The sequence below is a fragment of the Euprymna scolopes genome, chromosome 17 (assembly GCF_053919585.1).
Source record: "Euprymna scolopes isolate OS-2025 chromosome 17, ASM5391958v1, whole genome shotgun sequence".
NCBI classification, from domain to species: domain Eukaryota; kingdom Metazoa; phylum Mollusca; class Cephalopoda; order Sepiida; family Sepiolidae; genus Euprymna; species Euprymna scolopes.
The window spans coordinates 69300892-69327073 of NC_136498.1; the positions used below are offsets into that span (position 1 = coordinate 69300892).

General features: G+C 33.4%; 1 protein-coding gene across 3 annotated transcripts in view; it reads left to right on the forward strand.

The window, feature by feature from the left end:
- The window catches only part of LOC145296779 (kelch-like ECH-associated protein 1), a 201154-nt gene that overhangs the window by 115532 nt on the left and 59440 nt on the right, over positions 1-26182 (forward strand). The window contains exon 1 of one of the 3 annotated variants that reach the window (XM_080142841.1): positions 352-719. The exons of the other annotated variants lie outside the window; for them this stretch is intronic. The gene's annotated coding sequence lies outside the window, so the exon portion shown is untranslated. Of the gene's footprint in view, positions 1-351; positions 720-26182 lie in introns of those variants that run through there. 3 annotated transcript variants of the gene reach the window in all.

Sequence of the window (26182 nt, forward strand, 5' to 3'; positions counted from 1 at the left end):
GACCTCGCATCCGTCGTATTCACCTTCCATGAAAAGGAGGGTATATATATATATATATATATATATATATATATATATATATATATATTACCGCCTTCCACCACCCATCCTTCCTCTTTTTTAAACATTCTACTAAATATTTTCTTTCTTTTCTTTTTTTTTCTGACTTTTTTTTCAACGAAACGCTCCCCAATCTATTTGCATTCCAATGACTATAACCTACTTATAATATTACTCTTAACTTACATGCAATGTTTTTTTATTCTTTTATTTTTAAACTGGTTTTTCTTTTTCTCCTTTAAATTTATCTCTTTCTTGCTTTTGTGTCCTTCTTACTCCAATCCTTAAACCAGACATTGTGCGGCGATACCTTAACCGCGCGAGAACCTGTTGCTGTCAACGGTCACGTGCTTTGGTTGCTTTATAATCATCCTGTATTACATTAGTAAAAAAAAAAAAAAGCATTTAAAAAAATTTTTTTTTTAATCTACGGCTAACGGCTGTACTAAATACCTACAATTATTACGATCTACAAGTGTATGTCTATGTTTTAAATTTTATTTAATGTTAAATCAAGGTTGTTCGTTGTCTTAAAGTGAATACATTTTGTTTGTTATCAAAAACAATAAGTAAGTAAAAAAAAAAAAAAATGGTACTGGAATATGCGGTAAAGAAAAAACAAAAACTGAGCGACTTACAAAGCAAGGAAAAAATATAAGGTAGGAACCATTTTTAGTTTGTTAACTTTATTTCTTTATTACTTTCTTTTCAACCTCTTAACTTTCTTCCGGATATGTTTTACTATAGACAACAAACTGAAAAAGTGATAAATAAACAAATATATAATAAATAAATGGGCGTTTGTTAAGATAGAGTCGACAGATCGATTAAAAACAACAACAACAACAACAACAACAACAAAACATGACCAACAAGCAAAGCAATATTACGTACTTAATTGTCATATCGAAAATAGTAATACATCCAAAAATTAGGAAATTTCATCGATTAGAAAGTCATCTATAGTTTAAAGTAATTTTTACGCAAAATTAGGTAAAATTGCATTTTTCTTAACTGTTATAAAGTAGTCTGAAAAGTTCATACACAGGGGACATAACTCGGAACGAATATTGTGGATTACTTGTTCATGCCGTGCAATATTTGTTGTCTATAGCGATAGTTTTTTTTTTTTTTTTTTTTTTTACTAAAAACACAATCGCAGTTAGTCTAACTACTTAATAATTTTTTTCCGTAAAACGAGATATTTTTAAAAAATGGGTGCTAAATCAGAGAGTGATCCGCGCTATATTTTAATCGTATTTCCACGTTTAATTAAAGTTTTATATATTTTTTTTTATCCAGTTGTAAGGTTAAAATACAGAATAGATACAAAACACCCTACCCTCCCCATGTTAAGAATGGCTTTTTAAATAATAACGTTATTATTTCAGCACAGATCACTCTCTGCATGCATGAGTACCAAAAAATGATTTGTCGACTCGACTTTAACAAGCACCAATAAATGTTACCAAAGGCAAGATAAGTTACCCTTACGCATCTACCTACCTGGATAAATATCACTGACATTTATTAGGCACATTTCTATCAGTATTTTGACTTATTTTCAAGTTTTGAGCGATTGTAGATACTTCAAAAGTGGAAGCTTCGTGTCCATCATCTTCGTTGTTAACTTTTTAAATTAAGAGCCCAGCCAGCACTACTTACGTTTCAAACTTAGTAAATGCTTTAAAATAAGTAAAAACACCAAAAACCTTTTCGGTAGATAGAAAAGTAACTCATCTTGCCTTTGGTAATATTTACTTGTTATTTATTTGTTTATTAACCGCTTCTCCGGTTTGTTGTCTATACCTATGCCTCTTTCTTTCTCAGAGAGATCTTGCTACTCTTTGTCTTATAGTTATTTTCATGGCAGGGGTTCGTCTGAGCTTCAGTCTATGGCACCCCTTCTCCTGTAAAACATTCACAACAAAAACTCATCTAGCTACAACCACTATCAATAATTTTCCTTTCTCCCTTTCTGTGCCTAAAACTAAATGAAACTTCCATGAGCAAAGTTTCTTTCCTAGGTCTACTCGTCTGTGGATCATAATATCGCAGGGTTGCTTCCCAGCTGACTGCAACATTTAGATCGTTTAGTTAAAAATGGAGACAACAAAAAAGAAGTCTCTAACATTTAAAAGCAACTTTATTGTTTATTTTTATTAGTAGGAATATAGGAGAGAAAGGGGTTAATAACTGAAAATGTTCCTGTGTCGAAACGTAGATTAAATATTAGAGAGGCCTGTTGAAAGAGAGAAGAGTTCACTGTATACATGTTGAAGTTGGTAGTAGGAAAAAAGATTAGAGAGTCCTGTGGTAAAAAGAGAGAACATATGTATACTGCATATGGAAGTCCGTGTTTGAAGGTAGCCATGTTGTCTTGGATGTTCTCACACTAGTCCGGGGCCAAAACTTAAAGAACAAAATAGATGACACACACACTCGTCTGTCTAGCCACACTGAAAGGCTGTGATATAGCGAAACAGTCTGTTTGTAGATAACTATATATGCTTACTCTCCTTTACGCCTCCAGGAGCACTATGATAAGTAAACAAGTAAATGTCAGCGAAAATACCCTCAACCCACTTGATTAGCAGTAAAATCCCATACCTTCACTGCAAAGCCCCTCGTATACTGAAAAACTTTTTACTCTTAATAGCTTCTTTCCTTGAGCCACTTATTTTTGAAATGCCCTCCTTTCTCCCTGTGTCTCCGACTGTACCAGCATGTAGAAATTTAAATGTGGTACGAACAAATATCTTGCTGCACAACTCCCCACTTAGGATGATCCTTATAAATGTGGCTCCTAATCATAGCAGCCCCATACGACTGTGTGATAATGTATTGTGGCACAGTGAATAGAGGCACTGAGTCTCTCTGCTTCCAAGTGAGCATTGTTTGAAGATATCAGTTTCAATCCTACCCAAAGCTGGCCAGAGGATTAGTTGGTGAGACAACAAAAACTATGGAAGGCAGTAAGGCAGTAATTACTACGGATACAGACTCAGCATGTCTTATCCTATCAGCATTCTAATCAGTTTGTGTAAATGGAAGCCCCCACCAAAAAACAAAAAAAAATTATTATTGTTTTTAAGAATGAATTAGTGTGGAAAACTATTTTTTTTTTCATTATAGAAAAATATCCGTAAGTTAATTAATAAAGAAAATAGTTTATGTATTTATTTATTGGCGAACTGTTATCCTAATCTCCTATACTTGTTTCACGACAATTTGTGAATATGTGAATATGTTCTATCTCCTCTGGGATCCTCCGACCACTCCGCTGTATCAGTTAAGATAAAAATGAAATGTAATAAGTCTTCAGACGTACCTCTCCACCGTACTGTATATCGATACTTTATGGCTGACTGGGATAGCTTCCGTACATTCATATCTGATCTACCTCTGCATTCCATGTTTAAAAAGGATGTGTCCTCTATAGTATCAGACCTGACCGAATGGTTAATTGTAGGCATAGACCGATTCATACAATCCAAAAAAATTCCAACAAAAACCTAATAGCCAGCCATGGTTCTCCCCAGAATGTGCTGCTGCCATCGTGCACAGAAATCACTTTTTCCATAGCTACTTACATAATAGATGAACTGAGACTAAAGCTGCTTTCAGGACTGCCAGAAACCACTATAAAAGAGTAATAAAAAATGCAAGAGAGCTATATGCTCAGTCCGTTAAATCCAAAGTAGCTGAGCAGCAGCTTGGTTCCCACCACTTTTGGCAAATAGCAAACAGGATCCTAAACAGAAGCGTGCGTTCTATCCCAACCATTATCAATGGACCTGAGATCATCTCGTCAGCATCAGACAAGGCCAAACTCTTTGCCAAAAACTTTGTAGCTAATTCTACCATAAGCGACGAAGGCCATCAACTAGCCGTATTTCAACAGACAACACGCTATGCAACATACAAATATATGTGCATGAGGTTGCCAAGATAATCAAGAACCTTGATTCCAGTAAAGCAACTGGCCCTGACGGCATTCCGGTTATAGTGCTGAAAAAGCTCCAACCAGAACTTGCCCCCATACTTACAAAACTGTTTAAGCGTTGCCTTAAAGAGAAGTGCTTCCCAACACCCTGGAAAACCTGATCAGTATGCCTTGTATTTAAGAATTCAGGCAAAAAGTCATCTTCCTCTCAGTACAGACCAATAAGTCTCCTGTGTGTCATGAGTAAGTTACTGGAATCCATATTAAATAAAGAAGTAGTCAACCACCTCAGCAGAAACAACCTTCTTAGTGACATGCAATATGGTTTCCGCTCCGCAAGATCTACAGCAGATGTGTTAACGGTTATATCTAATAGGATTAGTGACTCTCTTGATAAAGGCTTCCTTTCCAGGGTAATTGCTCTTGACATATCGAAGGCCTTTGATAAGGTATGGCATAAGGGCCTACTTCACAAGATTTCCAGCTATGGTATCACTGGAAATGTTTTCTCAATTAGTAAATAATTTCTCTCTAATAGGTTTATAAGAATAGTGGTTGATGGGCAGAAATCAGAGGCCCACAGTATTAATGCTGGAGTCCCTCGGGGGTCCATCCTGGGCCCAACTCTCTTCCTGATCTACATCAATGATCTCCCAAACCATCTACTTAAATCATTCGTTGACATCTATGCTGATAACACGGCCATCTATGGCAACACATCAAAGGCCGTAAATGACAAAGTTCTCTCTGAGTATCTCTCCTCTGATCTTAAGCGCGTGGTAGAGTGGGGGAAGAGGTGGCTGGTTACTTTTAATGCATCCAAAACCAAGCTTCTATCTTTGCATCATCAATGCTCTGATCCGCATCTGGCATCAATTGAAATGGATGGCTCTCGTCTTGGGGAGGCTCCATGTTTTGACAAGCTTCTGGGTTTGACCTTTACTCCTGATCTTAAATGGAACACGTACATCAGGTTTGTTGCCAAGGACGCTGGGAAAATCTGGGACCCTTTTACCGTTCCAAAAGATATCTCACTACTGATGCAATTCTCTATCTGTATAAAAGCCAAGTACGTCTAAGGATGGAGTACTGCTGCCACATCTGACAGAGTACAAAATAGACTTCGTGGCTTAGTGGGGGATGCCCTTTTCTCTTCCCTGTAGCCTCTCTCCCACAGAAGAGACGTTGCGAGCCTGTCTTTGGTTTATCGTTATTTCCATGGCAAGTGCTCGTCTGTGCTCCAATCTCTGGTCCCTCCTCGCCAATCTTTCACGAAAAACACCCGTCTAGCTGAAACTACTGTCATTAATTTTCCCCACTCTTTATCTGTGCCTAAATCCAAACATAGATTCCATGAGCAGAGCTTCTTTCTTAGAAGTGCACGACTGTGGAACTCTCTTCCGTTTGCCTGTTTCCCATATGACTACAACTTCGATGTCTTCAAGTCCAACATAAAAAAATTCCTGACAAACCGCTCTCTTAAGTAAGACACCCTATAAAATATCCAATACTAATGATTACTACGATACTATCTCATTGATTACTATACACGCAATAACCCTTATCCCTAAGTGGCTTCTGGGCCTTGATAAGTGGTGACCTCCATGCTCAAAATCGAAAAATAAACAATAGTCCCTGTACATTTGTTTGGGGGGGGGGGATAATAACATGTTGTTAACGTGCGCATAGTTAAGGGTAAGGTTATCAGTATTTAATTTTCTGCTTATGAGCAGTTATTATGTTTGTATTTGGTTTATTTTTTTCAAACGATTGCCTCTTGTAGAGAGTGGCGCCATATTTGAAAAATTCTGGAGCGCTCATTATGCATTAAGAGGTAGATTCCGGAATAATCAAATTGTCAGCTCTCAACCCATGAGAATGGGTGGAATTTGAGAAGGAAGAATTTATTATTATTTTTTATTATTTGAATCGGAAAATTGAGTGATTATGTTATGTCTATGAGTTTATGATCCAGTTACGAAGGGTGCAAACACAATATCTGTAGAATGTGTATATTTTCTTCTGGTCTTGACTGGGGGTGGTAGGAGGACTTAACATTTCTGGGGAAAAATAAGAACTATTTCCTTTAAAGATGCTGAAAAGTTTATGATCCAGTTACGATTGGTGAAACTCCATATCTGTCAAAAGTGCAGAATTCCTTCCGGTGATGACTGGTAGTGGTAGGAGGACTTGTTATTTAGAGGAAAAAAATAGGTACTACTTCCTCTAAAGATGGTGCGATTGTGATGGTGTTGCTTCTAGGATGAAATATAGGATTTTATTATAACGACTAAATGTGTCTAAAATGTTGTTCTGAAGTTACATAAGATAGTGGCTAATAGTCTAGACATAATAAATTTGAATGTGGCAGCTATTGTTGCAAACCTACGGTAATTATGTCCAGAGGGGAATCTCTGCAATCGAAATATTATATATGGAGATATGCGTGTATGAAAATCCCATTTAATAACAAATATACGATCCTTCACTACTGCCATTCAGTGTATTTCTCATTGTAACCCCTACAGGGCAGCTCAGATGCACAAGCTTGGAGTTGAGATGCAGCTGTAGCCGATACCTGTGGCGTTACCCGTGTTTTCATCTAGTGGTTAAGTTCGTCTCCGTCGCCGCCATCCGCTCTCTGTTTCCACTTTTGAATCAGATTCCAAACTGTCTGAGGAATATATTGCATTCAACAACTGCGTTTTCAAACAAAAAAAAAACAACGTCAAAGCTTAATTGGCTTTTCTTAACATAGAATAATTTTTGCTTTTGGCTTTACAAATAATAGTTACACACTGACCTGGTCATGCAAACAGGGGGTTGGCAGTTTTCTTTCTTTAACCAAGTACTTTGTTTTTTCTATCGTCAGTGTACGGGGAGGTCAGCTCACAGAGACACATGTATCGGACAAGCGTGTCACCCAGGTGCGTGGCAAAAAAAAGTCTCTCCCATCTTTTCCTCATCTTCTTTTATCAATATCGGTTAGCTGCAACCCTCCACCTCTCCCAATATGTCCACAAGTGGTGGCCAACCAATCAGCCTTTTGTTCCGTAATGGCCTGCCGAACTCTGACCGCCTGGTCGCAGAAGAGAAAGAAAAGAAAATAATAAAAAGCGACCTTTACATTTATTGAAACAAAAAATAAAGGAAAGAAAAGGTTTTCCTCTCTCATCTTTTCTCCCCCACTCCTCCCATCACGTCAGTGAGGAAATAAATGTCCCTACACTAGGAATACGAGCTGTCACGTTCAATTAACACTCAACGGGTTTGCCGCGCATGCCCTCGGATGGTCTCCTCTTCAACCACTTGACAACGATTTCTATTGGTGGTCTATCAACATAAGTGTCCGTCTGTTGTGCCTCAGAATTTTTTATGACCTTCACTCTGGCGTAGGCACGCGTTTCAGCTATCCATTCTTGAGGGGGGGGGAGATCATTTTGATTATCCATCAAGAAACAGCCGTATTCTGTTTAAAACAACATCAAACTATCATCATTAGAATTCAGCCGTGCGAATTCCCCTGAATTCGTGTCAATGGGACCACCCAGACGAGAAGCTGTTCCTTAATCAACTAGCAAGTTCTCCCGGCATCGCCCAGTCCCCATCGGGTCACACTCATGACTAAATAAAGCGCCGACATTTACCACATTATTTTTATTTCAGTTCTTTTTTTTTTCAATAAATTATCTCCACCAAAAATTAAATTCTACTTTTTTTTAGGCGATTATGAAAAACTTGCCAAAAAGGAAAAAAAAATTTTTTTTTTAATTTAGAGTCAGGGATCAGGTTTAAATATAAAATTAACGTAAAATGATTCTCCCCCAAACCTCATGCACACACACACACACACACACACACACACACACACACACACACACACACACACACACACTATTTCCGGGCTGTTCTAGAGTTTATGGCAGTTAATATTTTATTTCTTTATTTTTGTTTTTACTCTGGTAAAAAAAAAATCCTATGCATTTTTGGGGGGTAGTGCTAGCGGTGGGTCTATTATTTAAGTGATTATGTGTGGTTTTTACAAACTTATCATGCAGTCTTATAGTTTGTGTTAAATACATTTCGCTCTAAGAAGCTAAAAATGTCTTGGAAATGAGAGATCATTTTACTTTATCTTTAAATACGAAGCACAATACCACAGAGCTGTTGCAACATGGGCATTTTCAAGTCTGATGTTTACAAATTCCTGTTGAACCGTCCAATTAAAAAATCAAATTCTGTTAATTTTATCCATTGTTTCCAACCCTCTTCACCCTTATATGCATGATTTTCTTTTACAGAAATTCTATGTATTTGATCTAGCTTGTAAACACATGCCTTCAGTTGACTTCTGAAAAGGCCTGTAACAGCTAAAAATGGTGATGAAATGTATTCCTCAATATCTCTGACTTTTACAGAAACAAATATGATTGGTCAAAGCAAAATTGATGATAATTTATGACAACTTTACTACTTTTTGCTTGAAACAACAATATGCACGAAAGTGTTAATAAATGTCACCAATCATGTGAAAAAGTAGTCTCCTATAAGTATTTTGTTTAATTTTCGATTTTTGAGTGATTATCGAGGCTCCACTATGGTTATAAATGAGGCTACCATTTTTGTTTTATGTTCTAACTCTACAGGCTATCTTGAAAATAAGTTAAAACACAAAAAAAACATATCCAGGTAGGTAGAAGAGTAACTTACCTTGCTTTTAGTGACATTTACTTGTTAAGAATTTATTTTTTCCTCCCTTTTTTTGTTTTGTTCGCTAATCTGGAAAGGCGTCCAAAATGTTTAGCAATGTTATTGATTCACAGATCTGCATTATAAAATGACTGAATTTTATGTAATACGAGGTGCCTTCAATAAGTTTCCAGACTTTTTTCATATGGGCACTTTTATTGATAGTACACACATCAAAGTCAATTCCCCATTGAAGTAATCTCCTTTGGCTTCAATCCACTTGTTGTAACGTTCCAGCAATTTCTGGAAGGCCCCATGGAAGTTCTCTTTTGTGAGGTATAACCAAGGCACAGGGAGAAAGGTCTAGACTATAGGTAGGGTGAGGAACTGTCTTGATGCCCATCCTAGTCAAATAGTCTATGGCAAGGATGGAGTTGTAGATTGCATCCTTGGGAAAACTTTGTGCAAATCTCCCGCATCTTCAGTTCCTCATGAATAATTGTATGTACAGTTCCCACACTGACATCAAACTGTGCACTTATTGTTTCTATAGACACACGACAGTTCTTATCCATGAAATTCTTTATTTGACCAATCAACTCTGGTGTTCTGACGTTCTTACTTCTCTCACACCTTTGATCATCCCTCACAGACTCCCAGCCTTTCTTGAATGTCTTATGCCACTCAAAAACTGATGCTCGATTTATGGAAGATGATCCAAAAGCAGTCTGAAGCATTCCATACGTTTCTGTGACATTTTTTTCCAAGTTTAAAACAGAATTTTATTGCATATCGTTCTTCTAAAGTGTCCTCATGTCCACATTGCATTTTTGAAATTAATCAGCCGTGATAATCAGGCTTTAATAATATGTATTCCAATTCCTGCTGTAGCTGTTCATTTGAATCTGGAATCATAAGAATTGGTCAGTCATCTCATAAGATGTATAGCAATAATATACTGAATTTTCAATAGTCTACGACAATTTTAAATGCCTGTACAAAAAAAAAAAAAAAAAAAAAAAATCTGGAAACTTATTAAAGGCACTTCATACTTGGTTTTGTGCAAATCTGTTTAGTAGTTATTATGTGACTATTTACTTGACACTTCACAAAGTTAAACAAAAGGTCAGTTTTTAATGTGTGGAAAATCCAGCTCCCTCCTAAAAAGTGGCATTCTGGATTGGGATAAAAATAAAAATATTCTTTGTCTATCTAGAAAGATTTTCCTTTATAGGAGCCTATCTTCGCATGATAGTAAAGCAAATGATGGTTGTCCAGAATTTTCTTTGTATTGAAAAAATAAAAATAATGAAAAATCTTTATGATATCCCTGCACGTAATAGAACAAAGAGATCATATTTCAAAGATCATGTATATTTGTCAAGTAGTTTTATCTTTAAACTAGCAGGCCACCTAGTGTTGGCCACTTGTAAAATACGCATAAATATCTTAATTAATACAAAATTCTTATTTAATATAAAGAGAAATACCATAGGTATTAAACATAACATTAAATTCCTTTTAAAAAAATGAAGTAAAAAAAAAATTGACAGAAAGAAACTGAGACATGTGCATGCGAGTATTATGTTTTTTCTAAAGTTCAATTCTTGTAAGTAAAAAAAAATATATACTCGAGCTGAGATCGAAACCAAAACGTAAAGACAGTGAGTCAAGTATGATACCCATTAGGCCAGCTTGACACGTCTTTAAAAAGTGTTTTCAAACCTATTTATTCTAAACATAAGTAATCTGTCATGTGAACCATTCACGGATACGCGTTAGTGAAACAGTTGACAAACAGATAAAAATCTGATGCCCCTCCCTCACATACCAATTTTTCAATTTTGACTCTTTAGCAGCCCTTTTTTCGGATGAAAACTAATTAAAAAGTTTTCCACATGTCTGAACACCCTATATATCAAATTTCAAGCCCGTAGATCAAAAATTCATTGAGTGTAAAAAAAATATATATATATATATATATATATATATATATATATATATATATATACACACACACACACTCACCTTTATAGATGTATAGATAAGAAAATAAAATTTTATGAGTATTCGAGAAGTGACTATCTCACCCGCCATTTGGAAAAAAAATGGCAAGAAACAAAGGTAGGTAAGTCAACAATACTTTATACTTACTAGATTTATGTTGTAATGCCTACGAATTTCAATTAATTGCTTAATCATTTTCTTTATAACAATAAAACTACTTCATTAATTTACGTAATTTTTGGAATATAATATTTTTGTTTTGTCACAGGTACGAATATCATACAGATATTTTTATTTTTTTATTTTTTTAATATAGACGGTATTTCTCCAAATATTTTTGTAACTATACGGACATCAAACGAATGGAAAAACAAAGCATGTTAATAAACAATAACAAAATGTATTTATTAAAGTCAACTACACTGTTAGGTGTAGATTGGAGAAAGTTTAGACAGTTGTCTAAATGAAGAAAGAAATTAATTAGAAAATTCATTGGCTATCCTTTTTCTTCAAGCTGTATTTCTTCTAGTGATGACTCGATTCCAATATCTTTCCTGATTCTGATATAATTCCTGATTCAGATTCTTTTAAAATATCTAAATATTTTTTTTGTTTTATCTTTTTTATTTTCGGATTGCTGTAGAAAAAAATAAAAAAATAAAAGTATGTAATGTGTGCACCTATTTTTACAAAAATAAAAATAAACTTGCGGGGATTGATCTATAGTTTTACTGGTTTTAAAATCAATAAATATTTATGATTTTATCATTAGTACTAGAAATAGAAAATTAAGTTTTAAACAAAAACAGAAAAACAAAAGAATCGTTTTGGGCATTGGAAAACAAGGACAAATTATTCTCAATTCCGATACCTCCAAAAGTTTGGATTTTTTTTTATTCCTGATTCTGATTTCTTCCCATGGAAAATGACTTTGTTCTGCTTTTCAGTGGACGAAAGCAAGAGAAAGGGAGGAGGCATCTTTTTTTAATACATTTAACAAAACTCGCTAATGACTGCTTTCCAAATACCGAGGAGTCTGAAATAGTCCTTCACGGTTTGCTATAATTAGTTCTCCTCGTTTTTTAAGAGAGAAAATAAGTATAAATGTTTATTTTTTTATATACGTCTTCATTGACTGATGACAGAAAAGATGAAGTGTAGTATCAAAACAGATACTACATTTTGCTCTTAGCATGTGTCGCTATTTACTTACAAGGGCAACGATAGACAACTTAGACACAAGTTCGGTTTTTAATCTGGAGAAAACCCAGCTCACCAAAAAGAAGTACTCTGAATTAGAACGAAAATGAAATTTGCCTCGTTCTAGAAAGATTGATCCTTCCCTAACCGAGGGCAGAAAAGATGGGACGTGCCATACTAGCCTGTGTCATTTTCACTCACAAATAAAACGAACGAAAGTGAATGTAAAATCAAAAAATTATGTTCGGTAATTTTATTTAAGTCACTTCAAGAAGAAATAAAGGGAGACTACTCTAACCATTTTGAATATTTCACTTTGAAATATTTATTTGCACAAAATATAAAATTATATTCTGAACAAATTAGGCACAAAGCTGTTCAAAAGTGTGGGGATAATAGGTGTCGTTAGTCATCCTTAGTCTCACATACTTAAAATTGTCTATCCTACTCTTAACTGGAAATATTTCAGTCACCACAATACCACCAAGGACTGTCCTACCTAAGATAAACCCAAATTTGAAAAAAAAATATTGAATTATTTACAGAAATAACATTTCATTGGTGAGGAAATGTGGAATAAGCATTTAACTTTGATTTCGTTCGAAAATTTATTTATAAAACTACAACATAAAACGTTCTTCTTGCCTAATGAGAAATGATAAGTCTGTTTACTTCTATATTATTATTATTATTATTATTATTATTATTATTATTATTATGTATTCACTAGTTTACACACAGGTCACTATCAGAGATTATTCACTGATAATAACCGATGCTGTTCCATTGAATCTGAGTGACAATAAGTCTCCTCATATTTCCAGTAAACTCAACCTTTTTCAAAAACTATTGCCAATGACTTTGCATTATCGCAACAGCTGCTTGCCATTGATTTTTCACTGGCAGCAACCATTGGTCATCACTGGGATTTGGATGGTAGTAAGCCTCCCTCAAGGTCCCAATCCCTTTTGCAGTGGAGATCTGATTAGTGCTCTCCTTCCGCGGTCTTTCCAATCTCCTTGGCCCTTCATGACTATTTTGTGTGGTATCACCAATGACTGATGTTCCCCTTTTTTATTTATTTATTTATTTATTTAAAGAAGATAGGTTTTGCAGTTTCAGTTTTTTTTTTTTTGGGTTGTTTTTATTTCTGCTGCAGTTTCTTTGTGGCTGGTTAGTGTTCATAGATCAAGTGGATTGGTTATTGAATTCAAGCATTTTCCTTAAGATTCCATCTGCTGTTATTATTGCTAAAGTCTGGGATTCTATAATTCAACAATGTTTACTGTATTATCAAGAAAAAGGATTGAAAAAAAAAATCTCATTTAGGAATTATTTGAAAACGCATTCATTTTTAACTTTAGAATCAAGTCATATATGGATCAGTAATGAAATGCACTTTCAACAAAACTTCAATAAAACTTCAATAAAACTTTAACAAAACTTTAACAAAACTTTAACAAAACTTTAACAAAACTTTAACAAAACTTTAACAAAACTTTAACAAAACTTCAATAAAACTTCAACAAAACTTTGACAAAAACTTCAGTTTTTCCTGGCAAAAAAATACTACCTTTTAATTGTATGTGTCCAAATGTAAAACAATTTTTTTTATATTTCAGAAAATAAAATTCAGTCACTTTTGGTCCAGTTTTATGAATGAATCTTTCGGTAATTTTTTTTTTTTTTGAGAATTGAAATAGAAAATAACCATCCTCTGTGCTAGTCACTATTATCGGTCCATCCATGGCTGTTGGACTTCACTTGTGGCATTAGCAGGTTACATGATTTTAGCGACTCAACCTCCAATTTAGATTTCAAATATGTGTATCCGATTTTAATAAAATTTACACCAGACATATAAAAGACTAAGTGAGTGTTTTCCAACATTTCAGCTTCTTACGGCTATATTAGCAATTTTATTAATAATTTTATTTAAGTCACTTCAAGAAGAAATAAGGGGAGACTACTCTAACCACTTTGAAATAAGCAAGTGAAACAGGAGGCGGATAGGAGTAGTAAAAACAAAAGAATGAAATAGTGTTATAAGTATAGTGGAGAGGAACATAGTTGTGATCGTCATTCAATTCCAAGTTACGTTGGGTCTTCCTACTAGTCTATCTTATATTTCTCTTAGTCTGTCTATCTGTTCGTTCCACTTTTTCTCACAAACTACTGGTCTGATCTGGCTGCAATTTTGTATGGACCTTTGTTATGAAAATATTCAATGAAGTAAGTATTATGGTATCCATTCAATACACAGTTAAGAATTAATAGGTATTAGTCACCACAATACCACATTTACTCTAGAAGTTTTCTCTGAAACTACTGAGCCGATCTGACTGAAATTTTGTATAGACCTTTTTTATAACAACGTGCAGCAAACTAAGTATTTTGATAGTTGCTCGATGCACAGTTAAGTATTAATACAGATTAGTATTTAATGCAAAAATGAGCACAAAGATAACCATATGAAACCATCAATTTGGAATAAAGCACTCACTTTAAATCAATGGATTATAATTTTGCCCATTTTTAACAGGCTAAAAAGTTTAGTACATTTATAATTAGTAGGCCACCCAGCGATGTCCGGTCATAAAATGCATGTAAATATTATAATTTAATTAATACAGAAACTGGGACATGTGCATGCAAGTATTATCTTTTTTTAAACAGTTCACTTATTGTAGTAAAAAAAAAAATACTCAAGCTGAGATTGAAACAAAACTTAAAGACAGTGATTCAAGTGTGATAACCATTAGGCCAGATTGACACGTTCTTTAAAAAGTGTTTTTCTAACTTACTTATTCTTAACATTAAGACGCTATCATGTTTTACAATCACGCATGTGCAGTCGTGAAACAGCTGGCAAACAGAAAAAAAATCTGATGACCACCAAGTACCAATTTCTCAATTTTGACCTTTTGGAAGCCATTTTTTTTTTCCGGATGAAAACCAATGAAAAAGTTTTCCACATGTCTGAATGCCCTATATACCAAATTTCAAGTCTGTAGATCAAAAATTCGTTGAATATATAGGTTGAGAAGTACCCTCACATACACACACAAATTCTCATGTTTATAGATATATAGATAACACAAGATGTACGTGTGACTCACTGTATCACAACCACTGCCGCTAGTTATTCTTTTTGGATTTTAGTTGAAAACAGACAAAAACTATGGCATATCCGTTCTTCTTACATTGTTAAAAATATTAAAAAAAAAATATCTTTACTTCAATATTATCTTAATTGAAAGTGACGGTGGTCTAGTGGTTAATGATATGGACTTATGACCTAGATGTTTCAACTTCGAATCTAGTTCATTCCACAAAAAATCACTTTCACTTAAGATGTTTGCAACTTTCTCGTGGTCCCTCCCCATAAGTATCTGATGTCTTTTTAGAAAGAATTTGACTAGAACAAAAATCAGGTGAAACCAATGGCAACAACATTCATTCAGACAATATCCTGATGATGATGATGATGATGACGATGGTGAAGATTATCCTGATCATTCATTCACTATTAGCTTTCACACAAGTTATTATCAATGGTTTCTCACCAATAACAATCAGTCTGAGTGATGTTTTTACTCTTTATGTATGACTGATTTAGGCATGACAAATGTACGACTAAATACGACAACTGCACTTGCTGCTTTTCTAGGCATGCCGTTCGAACAACCTGTGATGGTAGACAATGGCTGATTCTGTATTCACTATAAAACCTCAAAAGATATTTGCAATGAAATAAACTCTTGATTTTTTTTTTAAGCCTAAAAAAAAAAAAAATTAAGAAATAGTAAGCGATTTTAATTTCGACGGATTTGCATGATGTTTTTTTTTTTTTATATTTTCGTTAAAACCTTTTGTAAAATTAAATCTCAATTTAAAAAAAAAAAATATTCCCTTTTAAGCCCGAATAAGTTCTTTAATATTTCACCTAAGTCTGGAAAAAAAAAAAAAGAGAAAAAAAACTTGTTTATTTTTGTATTTCTTCGTCATCACAGGTTGCTCGAATGATCTATGTAGAGAAGCAGCAGGAGCAGTTGTCGTAACTAGTCATACATTTGTCGTGCCTAAAGAATCGGTCATACATAAATGATAAACCCCGTCTGAGTGACAAATCCCAGATTTTTAGCTCTCTCTGCTTCTTTCGATAATTGTTACAAATTATTTTGTGTGGTCACAATAGCTGTTTACCATTGGTTACAAGCTGAGCAACGACTGTTGTCGCCTCTGAAATTTGAGTGAAAATAAGCTTCTAAGATTCCAGTATTTTCTGTACACTTCTAGTAGAATTCTGGTTGGTGCTCTTCCACTTTGATATTTTACGACCGTTTTGTGTAGTATTAACTGACACTGTTGTCATAACATGCATGTGTTTGAAGAGGGAGGGCAGTTTACTGGATTTCTGTCAGTTTCAGTTCCCTTGAGCTTGTGTGATGTTTTTTCTATTTGTTTTTTTTTTTTTTTTTTTTTTTTTACTATTTAAAGTTATTTGTGACAGGTTAACATTTATTGATGCTATTATTCTTATTATGACATGATAAGAAGTTAATGTATTTTTTTCGAAGAATTGTCTAGTGTGTATATAAAGGTAATTGATAGAAGACACTATAATGCAAATATGTAACAGATAGACACAAACTGAAGCAAATTAAGACATAAGAGTGTTCTTACTTGCATCAGTATGGTATGATGGAAGTTACATATTGTATTATATTTCAGGAAATTTCCCTTCAGATATGTGTTCAATGTGCATATGAAGGGCTGTAGAACCCCGAGGTACAGTAACCCTAGGATACGTTTTTTTCAGGTTACGATGTGGAATACAATGGTTTTCTGGACCCTGGTTAAATATTTGCCCTACCTTACAGTGTTATTTATAATGTTATTTGATTATATAGATGTGTATTATATACTATACTGTATTTTGTTACAAATTTTTAATGCTGTATCCCAGGATTCTACTATAATTGTTGTTATAAAGCTTTACTTAAAAGTATATCAAGTATGTTCGACTTCAGTTCAAATGCGCATATGAAGGGCAGTTTTGTAGTAGTTGAAATGGATGTGGAATTAATTTTTTTTATGTTGTTTTAAAATCCTATTACTGTTCTTTAAACTTAATAATGTCCAAACACACTTTTGACAACAAAAGAATCCTCAATTCTAATTCTAACCTATTTTAAACAATATAATTTAATTTGCATTGTTTATTCTTTTAACTTACATATTTAATATTCAGATATCTAACAGAATGGACAATCGACTCTTTTTTTCGATATAAACAATATTTAACTATTCTAATAGAATTTAACAATAGACTAAATTTCTAACATTCCATTTCTTAACTTTGCCTACAGGGTTCGATTCTAAGCTTATCCTGATCTCATTTTCGCTTATCTAATATTCTTCTTATTTACATGAAAAGGGGACAGCCCTTTTCCATGTAACACTCCTTGTCTCTTCAAGACAATTTTGTGTGGTATCAGCCTTCGGGGAAGGGTGCATACTTTATAAGATTTCTTGCAGTTTCAATTATTTTTATCATTACTGTCTGCTGTATAATCTCAGTCTTCGCTTTGATTCCAATTTCTCAGAAAAATTAGCTGGAATTTTGCATGAACCTTTGTTATAAGGTGCAGTGAATTAAGTATTATGGTATCCGTTCAATGCACAGTTAGGGATTAATAGAGATTAGTCACCACAATACTACATTTACTCTAGAAGTTTCGCATAAAGCACTCATTCTAAACCAACGGGTCATAACTTTTGTCCATTTTTAACATGCCAAAATGTCTACTTAGTATTAAATTGACTTTGTTCTATCATTAATATTATTGATGTTGCTTAAAAGTATTATTATTTTTGTTTATTATTTTCATAAGAAAATAAACAGATTTATTATTTTGCTATCTACTTTATACATGTGCGCAGTGTGTATATAAATTAGGGATGCTAAGAAAAAAAAGAGAGTAACTCTTTCTCTAAATGCTCACAGAAGGTCGCTGAAAAAATGGTTGGATCATTCTACAATAGATATCTCACTGCCGATGCAATCCTCTTCCTGTATAAGAACGAAGTACAGCCAAGGATGAAGTACTGTTACCATATCTGTGCAGGAGCTGCTCGGAGCACTTATCCTGCCTTAACAGAGTTCAAAATTGGCTTTGAAAACTAGTAGGTTTAGCCCTTTTCTCTTCCCTGCAACCTCTCTCCCACAGAGACATTGCTAGCCTATCTCTGTTTTATCATTATTTTCATGGCAAGTGCTCGTCTGAGCTCCAATCTATGATTCCGCCTTGCCAAACTTTCACAAAAACACTTGTTTAGCTACAACTACTATCAACAATTTCCTCCACTCTCTATCCATGCTAAAATATAAACATGGATTCCATGAACTAAGCTTCTTTTCTAGAACTGCCCATCTGTGGAACTCTGTTCTGCTAGCCTGCTTTCCAGCTGACTACAACATGGTCGTCTTCAAGTCCAATGTAAACAAGTTCTTGCTGAGCCATACTCTTAAATAATCAAATTATGCCAAATTCCTACTACTAACGATTATCATGCTGTTGTTTCGATAACTGTTGTACACTAATTAACTCTTATCCTCAAGTGGCCTTTGGGCCTTGATAAGAAGTGACTCCCTTGTAAATAAATAAAAAAAAGAACATCGGAAAGTGGTTGAGTAAACACAGAGATGGTAAGAGACATATACAGATACCTTAGAGAAAGATGGGTGACTTGTTCAGTTAATTATAAATTATGGTTAATTAGAAAGAAGTAAAAACAAGTATAAGAAACTTGCATTTGGTAGAAGAATAAAATTATTCAGAACTTCAAAGTGTACAGACCTGCTATAAGATGTCTCCTCTTGGTTGATGATAACTTATGTGGGTTGAAAGCTTTGCTATAAATAAAACAACATGTTGCGAACTTTAGATGTGTTCTGTATTCTTTCTTTCATGGGTTGAGAAACATTCCTTTAAGAGTCGAGAGAACTTGATAAAAACGTAACCCCTATGAACTGTCTGTTTCTTTTAACAATGTTTATTTAAATGAATACTTTCTACCTACATATATATATATATATATATATATATATATATATATATATATATATATATATATATATACTAGCCTGGGTGTCCGGCATTGCCCGTGTGCTTGGATGTGTGTGTTAAGAAAAAAAAAAAAAAAAAAATGGTAGTAGGCAGGCTCGAATCCGTACTACAAAGGAGGTAAAGAACGCGGAAAAAAAACAAAAAAAAAAAACCGTGACGTCTTTGCCAGTTGAGGGTGAAGGAATTAATGTTTTTAGCCAATTTTTCGATATTTGTTGTCTGAAAAGTGGAGCTTCAAAACGATACCAATCTCATGAAAATCTGTCACCTCTGTCGAAAGTTTTAGACATACATACATACATACATACATACATTTAAACAGACAGGCGAGATTTATATAATCGAAGATTGATGACAACCTTCTCTCAAATGAGATAATGGCATTCTGCATCTAGTCTGGTGCTCTGCAGTATCTGCTGTGGCCATACAGTCATAGCTGGAGTTACCTCTCCCAATGCAAGCCTGGGCAGGTGATAAGGTGACTTAGGTTCGCCCAGTTACAAGGAGCTCCATCTCTGCACAGTAGATAATGTCCAATGGAAAGCCAAGCCAATACGGTCGGAGCCAGCATAGCTGCAGAAGTTTCCAGAAAGGTGTTGTCATGCTTGACTCTCCGTCTCTTGGAACTCCAAACCAAATTTTTGTCAGGGTTTACTCCCTTAGCCTTTGTCTTTCCCAAAGCATCCATAAAGCAGTTGAGCTATTTGCCTGTAGCTGGAGGATATATATATATATACACACACGTATATACTTACCATACACACACACCTACATACATACATTTATATAAATATACTTTTTACTGGCAAGGAGACCTGATGTTCTCTGGGATTGGATTAGGATCAGTAAATATTCCAATACATCAAAATCGATAAAATCGCCCTTTTCTCAATCAAATCGATTGGTTGTCTGCTCTAGTTGGGAACCCACCTTAGTCCACAATATACTGTAGTCTACATTGCACTGTAGAGAACCTACTGTTGGCTTTATGCAAATACTTTTATATATGGCTTGAATTAAAGTTTAAAATGAAAAAGTTAATTATTATTTGATCGGAGATCCTATTTATTAAAAAGAAGTACAGAAAGTGATAACGTACTACGAACATTAAATTGGTATATAAATACGCTAATTTAATGTCCGTAGTATATTATCATGTTCTATCTTCTTCACCGAAGACGCAATGTAAAAAAAAAAAAAAAAAATTAAGTTAAAAATTGATGTCGTTTTTGGGCCATACATAAAACTAAAATATACCTTCTTGGTTTTCTGACTAATATCCAAGGGTAGTATCTGTTCTGTCTAAAGATAGCATAATGATATTGTGGGGTTTCCATTCACGCTGGGCATCCATACAATGGAAATATATCACAGACTCCTGTAAGGATATTGGAAACAAGCCGTAATAACCAGATATATTCTGACATTACATTAACCAGATTACTTAGATACATTTACAGTTTTAACCAAAAGGGTTACAATAATATTGCATGGTTTCCATTCATACTGAACGTCTACAGAATACTCAGCAGTAATGTATTACACATGAAAGATGCTATTGTGGAATTTCCACAGGTCGTGCTAGTCTAAATAAATATCACATTTACCAGCACAACAACAGGATTATAGTGAATAATTTTTGTGCGATATGATAAGCACTATATATATATATATATATATATATATATATATATATATTTTATTTTTATACCTAAAGAGACTAATGTTTCATGCTTTTGAAATCATCAGTGCAGGAAGTGACGATTGCTACTGGATGGGAGATTCGAACACAGTTATAAAGTCACCTTTGACTCCATTTTCTAGAAACATTACCTCTCAGTCACCATTAAGCCACAGAGAATTAAGTGGAAATTAACAACTATAAATGCCATATCCAGGTACAACATTTTTCTATTATTTTTAATTGTTGTATCTAGTATGTGGAGCTTTTTGTAACTTGATAGGATCCAATTTTAAAATAATATTTATATTAATCTTTGTGATACTATATATATATATATATATATATATATATGAGTAAAAATAAAATAAAAATACAAGCAATGGTTGACGTTATGTTATTTGAGAAGGAAAAATCATGCAAAAATTATCAAATTCGTTGTAGATAGAGCTAAACGAAGACTTCTAGAATCAACACTTATTTCAAATACTAGCACCATCATGCAAAGAAAAGGTTTCTACAATTTAGCCCCTATTATAGGAAAATAAGAAGAGCAAAATATGAATACAGATCCTGGGTAATAAGTTTATATGTCCTTAACCGTCTCTCCTCATATAATTTAAACAAAATAAATAAGATAAAAAAAAATAAATGTGCATGTACATATGTATTTGAATAACCGGTTTTAATGTGTATATATAAGCATAGAATAATCCAACCTTTCCACACGCACATTTATAGTTTCGGCTCAGAATGGAAAGGACTTAAGGATTTTTTTCCTTTTTCACTCGCATGTTGTCTGTTATCGTTTTTCTTCTACATTTTTCCTACGAAATTCTGATGATGTCCCCTGAAATAGGGACGAAACGTTGATTGCTATTTTATTAAGGTTTTCCTTCTCAAATAACATTATATATATATATATATATATATATATATATATATATAATTGCCTTAATCATATATAAATAGAAAGTGAGAAACAACATCACGAAACATGTGGGAAAAACCAGTCATGGTGAAATTGAAATTGTTATTCTCGATGGATTCTTTGTAAACATATAGTATTACATTACAAAGATTAACATAAATATTATACAATGTAATCCGGATATAAGAGACCCACTGGCAGGTACCTACAGTTCTCTTATATCCGGGTCACACTGTACATTAACACAGGCTCCAATTTGGTACCAGAGAAAATCTCTCTCATATTCGCTTTTCTTATATTCGGGTCTCTTATATCCGAGTTACACTGCATTAAAATTGGAACCTATGAAGTTAATAAAAAGCTCATTACACTAGATAGAGCAAATAAAAAAAATAGGGAGAATTGATAATAAAAATAAAATTGAATAAATTACAATATTTATTAATACATAAAAAATTCAAACAAATTATGATAATCGCTTAATTCCTTGTTTGAACTTTGATGGATTAATATTGTAATTTATTCAACTTACTTTTGCAAAGCAATGTTTTAAAAAATATACTTAACAAGCTAGCATGGCCGCACTTAAAGACATTACTAAAAAACACATTATGATTTTTTTAAACAAAACAAGTACGTTTTATATATATATATATATTGTTTTGTCACCTTTCTTATGTAAAATAGAGCTCTTAATATGAGAAGCATATTGTCTCGTTATTAAATAAAGGCATTACTTTCTTCTTTTATTTATTTCATTCATTCATTTGGCCAAACAAGGAAATTATTTTAAGAAGATTGCATTTATACATGAAAGGGAGATAACTTCGAAATGATTATTTGAGATTTGCGTTTATGGATATTTATTTTCAGCTTTGTTTTATGAAGAATAAAAACAAACAAAAAAAACATTGGCACTTGTGCTGTCACGGTGCAACCTTTTTTGTTTCATATTAGAGAGCGCACAGCAAGGGCAGACGAATGCATGTATGACATATGTAGAGAACATCCTGCATGTAAAATATTGTACAGAGTGGGCCAAAATAAGGGTCCTATCTTTAAATTTGAATAACTTCCACAAAATAAAAGTTAAACTCACCAAACTTTATGTGTGTGTAGACTATCCATTTGGAGAGCTCCCTCTTTTTCGGGGGAGCTAGTTTTCCCCAACATCATGAGGAAGTAGAAACTGGCCTGCAGTCAACCTTCATTTCTGAGCCTGCGTGATTCTTAACTTATTCATTTTAAGTCAACTTTTTGATTGACATCGATAAATTTGAATGCTTTTCACTCCCTCTCGTCTCGTAGCGCAGTGGTAAGATCTCAGCTTTTCTTTCACTTTCTTTTCTGCCTTCGCATCACGGGTTCGAACCTGACAGCCTACTACAACTTTTTTTTCCCAAAGACCCAGGCAACGCCGGGCACCCCCACTAGTATATAATAATCAATAGAGAATTGATTCTGTATAATAACATACACAATCTGCATGAATTAAAACAATGTTTAAGCTTATGACTGGGCAACGCTGGGCTGCCAGCTTATCTATATATATATATATATATATATATATATATATATATATATATATATATATATATATATATATATATATATATATATATATATATATACATACATATATATATATATATATATATATATATATATATATATATATATATATATATATATATATATATATATATATTAGTGTTGAGATGAATAAGCAAAATCAAGGAATAGGAAAAAATCAGGACATTTTGGGGTATCAAAATCGGTCAAATTTGAGTCCCATTTGCGATTCTAAAACGGTTTTTTTGAAAAAGTTATTTTTTATACTAAAAAATGAAATAAACATGTATTAATTTATTAGAAGATTATTCATTTTACAATATAAAACTAAGGGTCAAAGACTGCAGGTGAGGAATCCCATTCTCAGATGTAGCATTAACTCTCAAGTGTAATTCATTCATTTATTTGACCTATGGTAATTAAAGTAAATATTTGAGAATTCACTTGTCTATTTCTTAATTAGATTTATTTTCGCACCTATTTAATAAACGTCTATAAGATGCCTCTCAGAGAGTTCACAGTATGACATTAAACAATCCAAATCCTGGACAAGTTTTATTTTATTTCTTTGGCGCCACACTGATTTTCTTGTTGTCTGAAGACCATGTTGGGGGTCAGCCTGTGACCTTCATAAACAGACTCTAACTTGTAGGTTACAACCTCAGTTATAAATAGGGCTATAACAGCAGTATATTTTTTTCATTGTTTTGACTCTTAAGTATATATCTGTTAATATCTTATATGTTTTTATATAGACGGATGTGGTTCTCGGTTGATTTACTGTGTCTTACTGTGTTGGATATATACTTGAGTCAAAAGAATGAAAAGAATATTCTGTTGTCACAGCCCTAATTATAAATGTAGATGAAAACTTCGAAATGAATTTATCAAAATCTTGGATAGAATACATTAAGAAAAATCATTTAGAAGGTTGTCAAATAAAAAAAAGAAATAAAGTACCCCCCCCCCCATCCCAATGAGATTTTACATTTTTGAGCGATTATGTGTAATCATAGTGAAAAAAAGAACATAGTTATTTTTAGAATTTAGCGTGGTAGTTTGTTGCCTATATAAATGTCCCAACTGAAAACTGAAAAAGTTAAACCTTCGCATTAGTGCAGGTTTATGTATACAATTTATTATACAGTTATAATGTATAAGTCTCAGTCTTCTCTGTGTTAGTGTGTTTGTATGTATACTAAAAGCTTTTATCATCTATATCGCAACGGCATACACGTGGCACTGCTAGAACGAGCAATCTCTGGGAAATATAATATTGAAAAATTAGAAAAAACTTGTCAATAATTTCATGTAGAAATATCGTTTTGTTTGAAGGGGGGGTCAGGTAAAAACCTTTGTTTAGACGCTTTTGTAAATCGTGCATGCACGAGCGGTCGATTCGTTGTTTAATTTTAAAAGATAAATTTGCAACGTTATAACATCTGTGTCATCATGGTCTGATCGATAACGTGCTTGCTTACAAACTTACAAACTTAACTTTGTGGCATTTTTCTTTTTTTTGCTTACAAAATTTTGCTTTCTGTTTTGCTTCTGGTTGATGGCACTTAAGTCTCATTTTTTTTCTTTTTTTATTTAACCGTGTCTATGACCAAGCACTCTCCCCCAACTCCGCTAATATATATATATATATATATATATATACATATATATATATATATATAGCATAATTTTATTTACATCTTCGTAAGGAGAGGAATAGTTTGGAAATCAATTTCTTAAAGCCATCCAACACATGCCAGAATGTAAAAACGTTCATTACACCAATAATGATTATGACCCCCAGGAACGACTGCCGATATTAGTATTTGATCCATTCTCCATCTGGTCCCAAACTAAATGTCCTACCTGCTCAGTTAGTCCTTGCTTTATCTACCAGATGCATCGAAATCGTTCATGTCATTTTAATGTTTGCTTTTTCCTTTATGGGAAACGCTTTATTAAACACTAATTCACCAGATGACCCATTTTGAATAAAAATCATAGTAAATAGTTTTATGTATCGTTTAGGTATGACTCAGCAGAAATTATTATTCATTCATACAATAACAATTTTTACAAGCCTGATGTCATTGTTGCCATCCATCGCAGGCTTTCATAAAAAAAAAAAAAAAATACCAAACAAAAAAAAAAAAATAATGAAAACGAAAGTTCATATGAAAATTACAACTTGTTTTTTCTTCAAAAGCTTTCGATTTTTAATGTTCGAATAAAACTAATTAATGATAATGATGGCAATAAAAAAACCAGCTGAAATCTTGAGGAATATCTTCAAATGCAGAAATTGAAGGCATAAATAACAAGCATCCATTGTAGGCATTCATTAAAAAGTAACATAGTAACATACTGAAAGTGTATATAAAAATCGTAAATTGTGTTTAATAAGTTGTTTAGTACTGCATTTGTTATGCACTGTTTTGTTGCTGGCATTACTTCAATACTTTAAATAGTTCATGACTTCAAGTGAACTCACATGGAAAAGAAAAAGATAGCCAAAAGTGTTTTCAATAAATCTTAATAGTAAATAAGAAAATAGTGCCAATCATGCAGAGGTGAGCAAAAAAAAAAAACCCCAAATCAGAAAGGACTATTTTGATTCCTTGCCGCTTCTGGAAACAGGCTCGTAGCAAGTTTTCAATTTATCATTTTTAAATACTACTTACTAACAATAATGATGGCAATAACAAAGACAGCTGAAATCTTGAGGAAAATCCACGAATGTGGAAATCGAATGCATAAATAGCAAACATTATCCAATCACATGGGAATTGCAAGAGAAATAAGACAAACCACAACAGAAAAAACACAATTACATAAGACCAAGAGAACTGAAATCACAAAAGTTGTCAGTTAACTGCTTCCCTCACCCACCTACCCACCAAAAAGCAAAAGTCATGATGGCCTTGGCTGGTGTCACATTATATAATTATTAGGGCTATGACAAG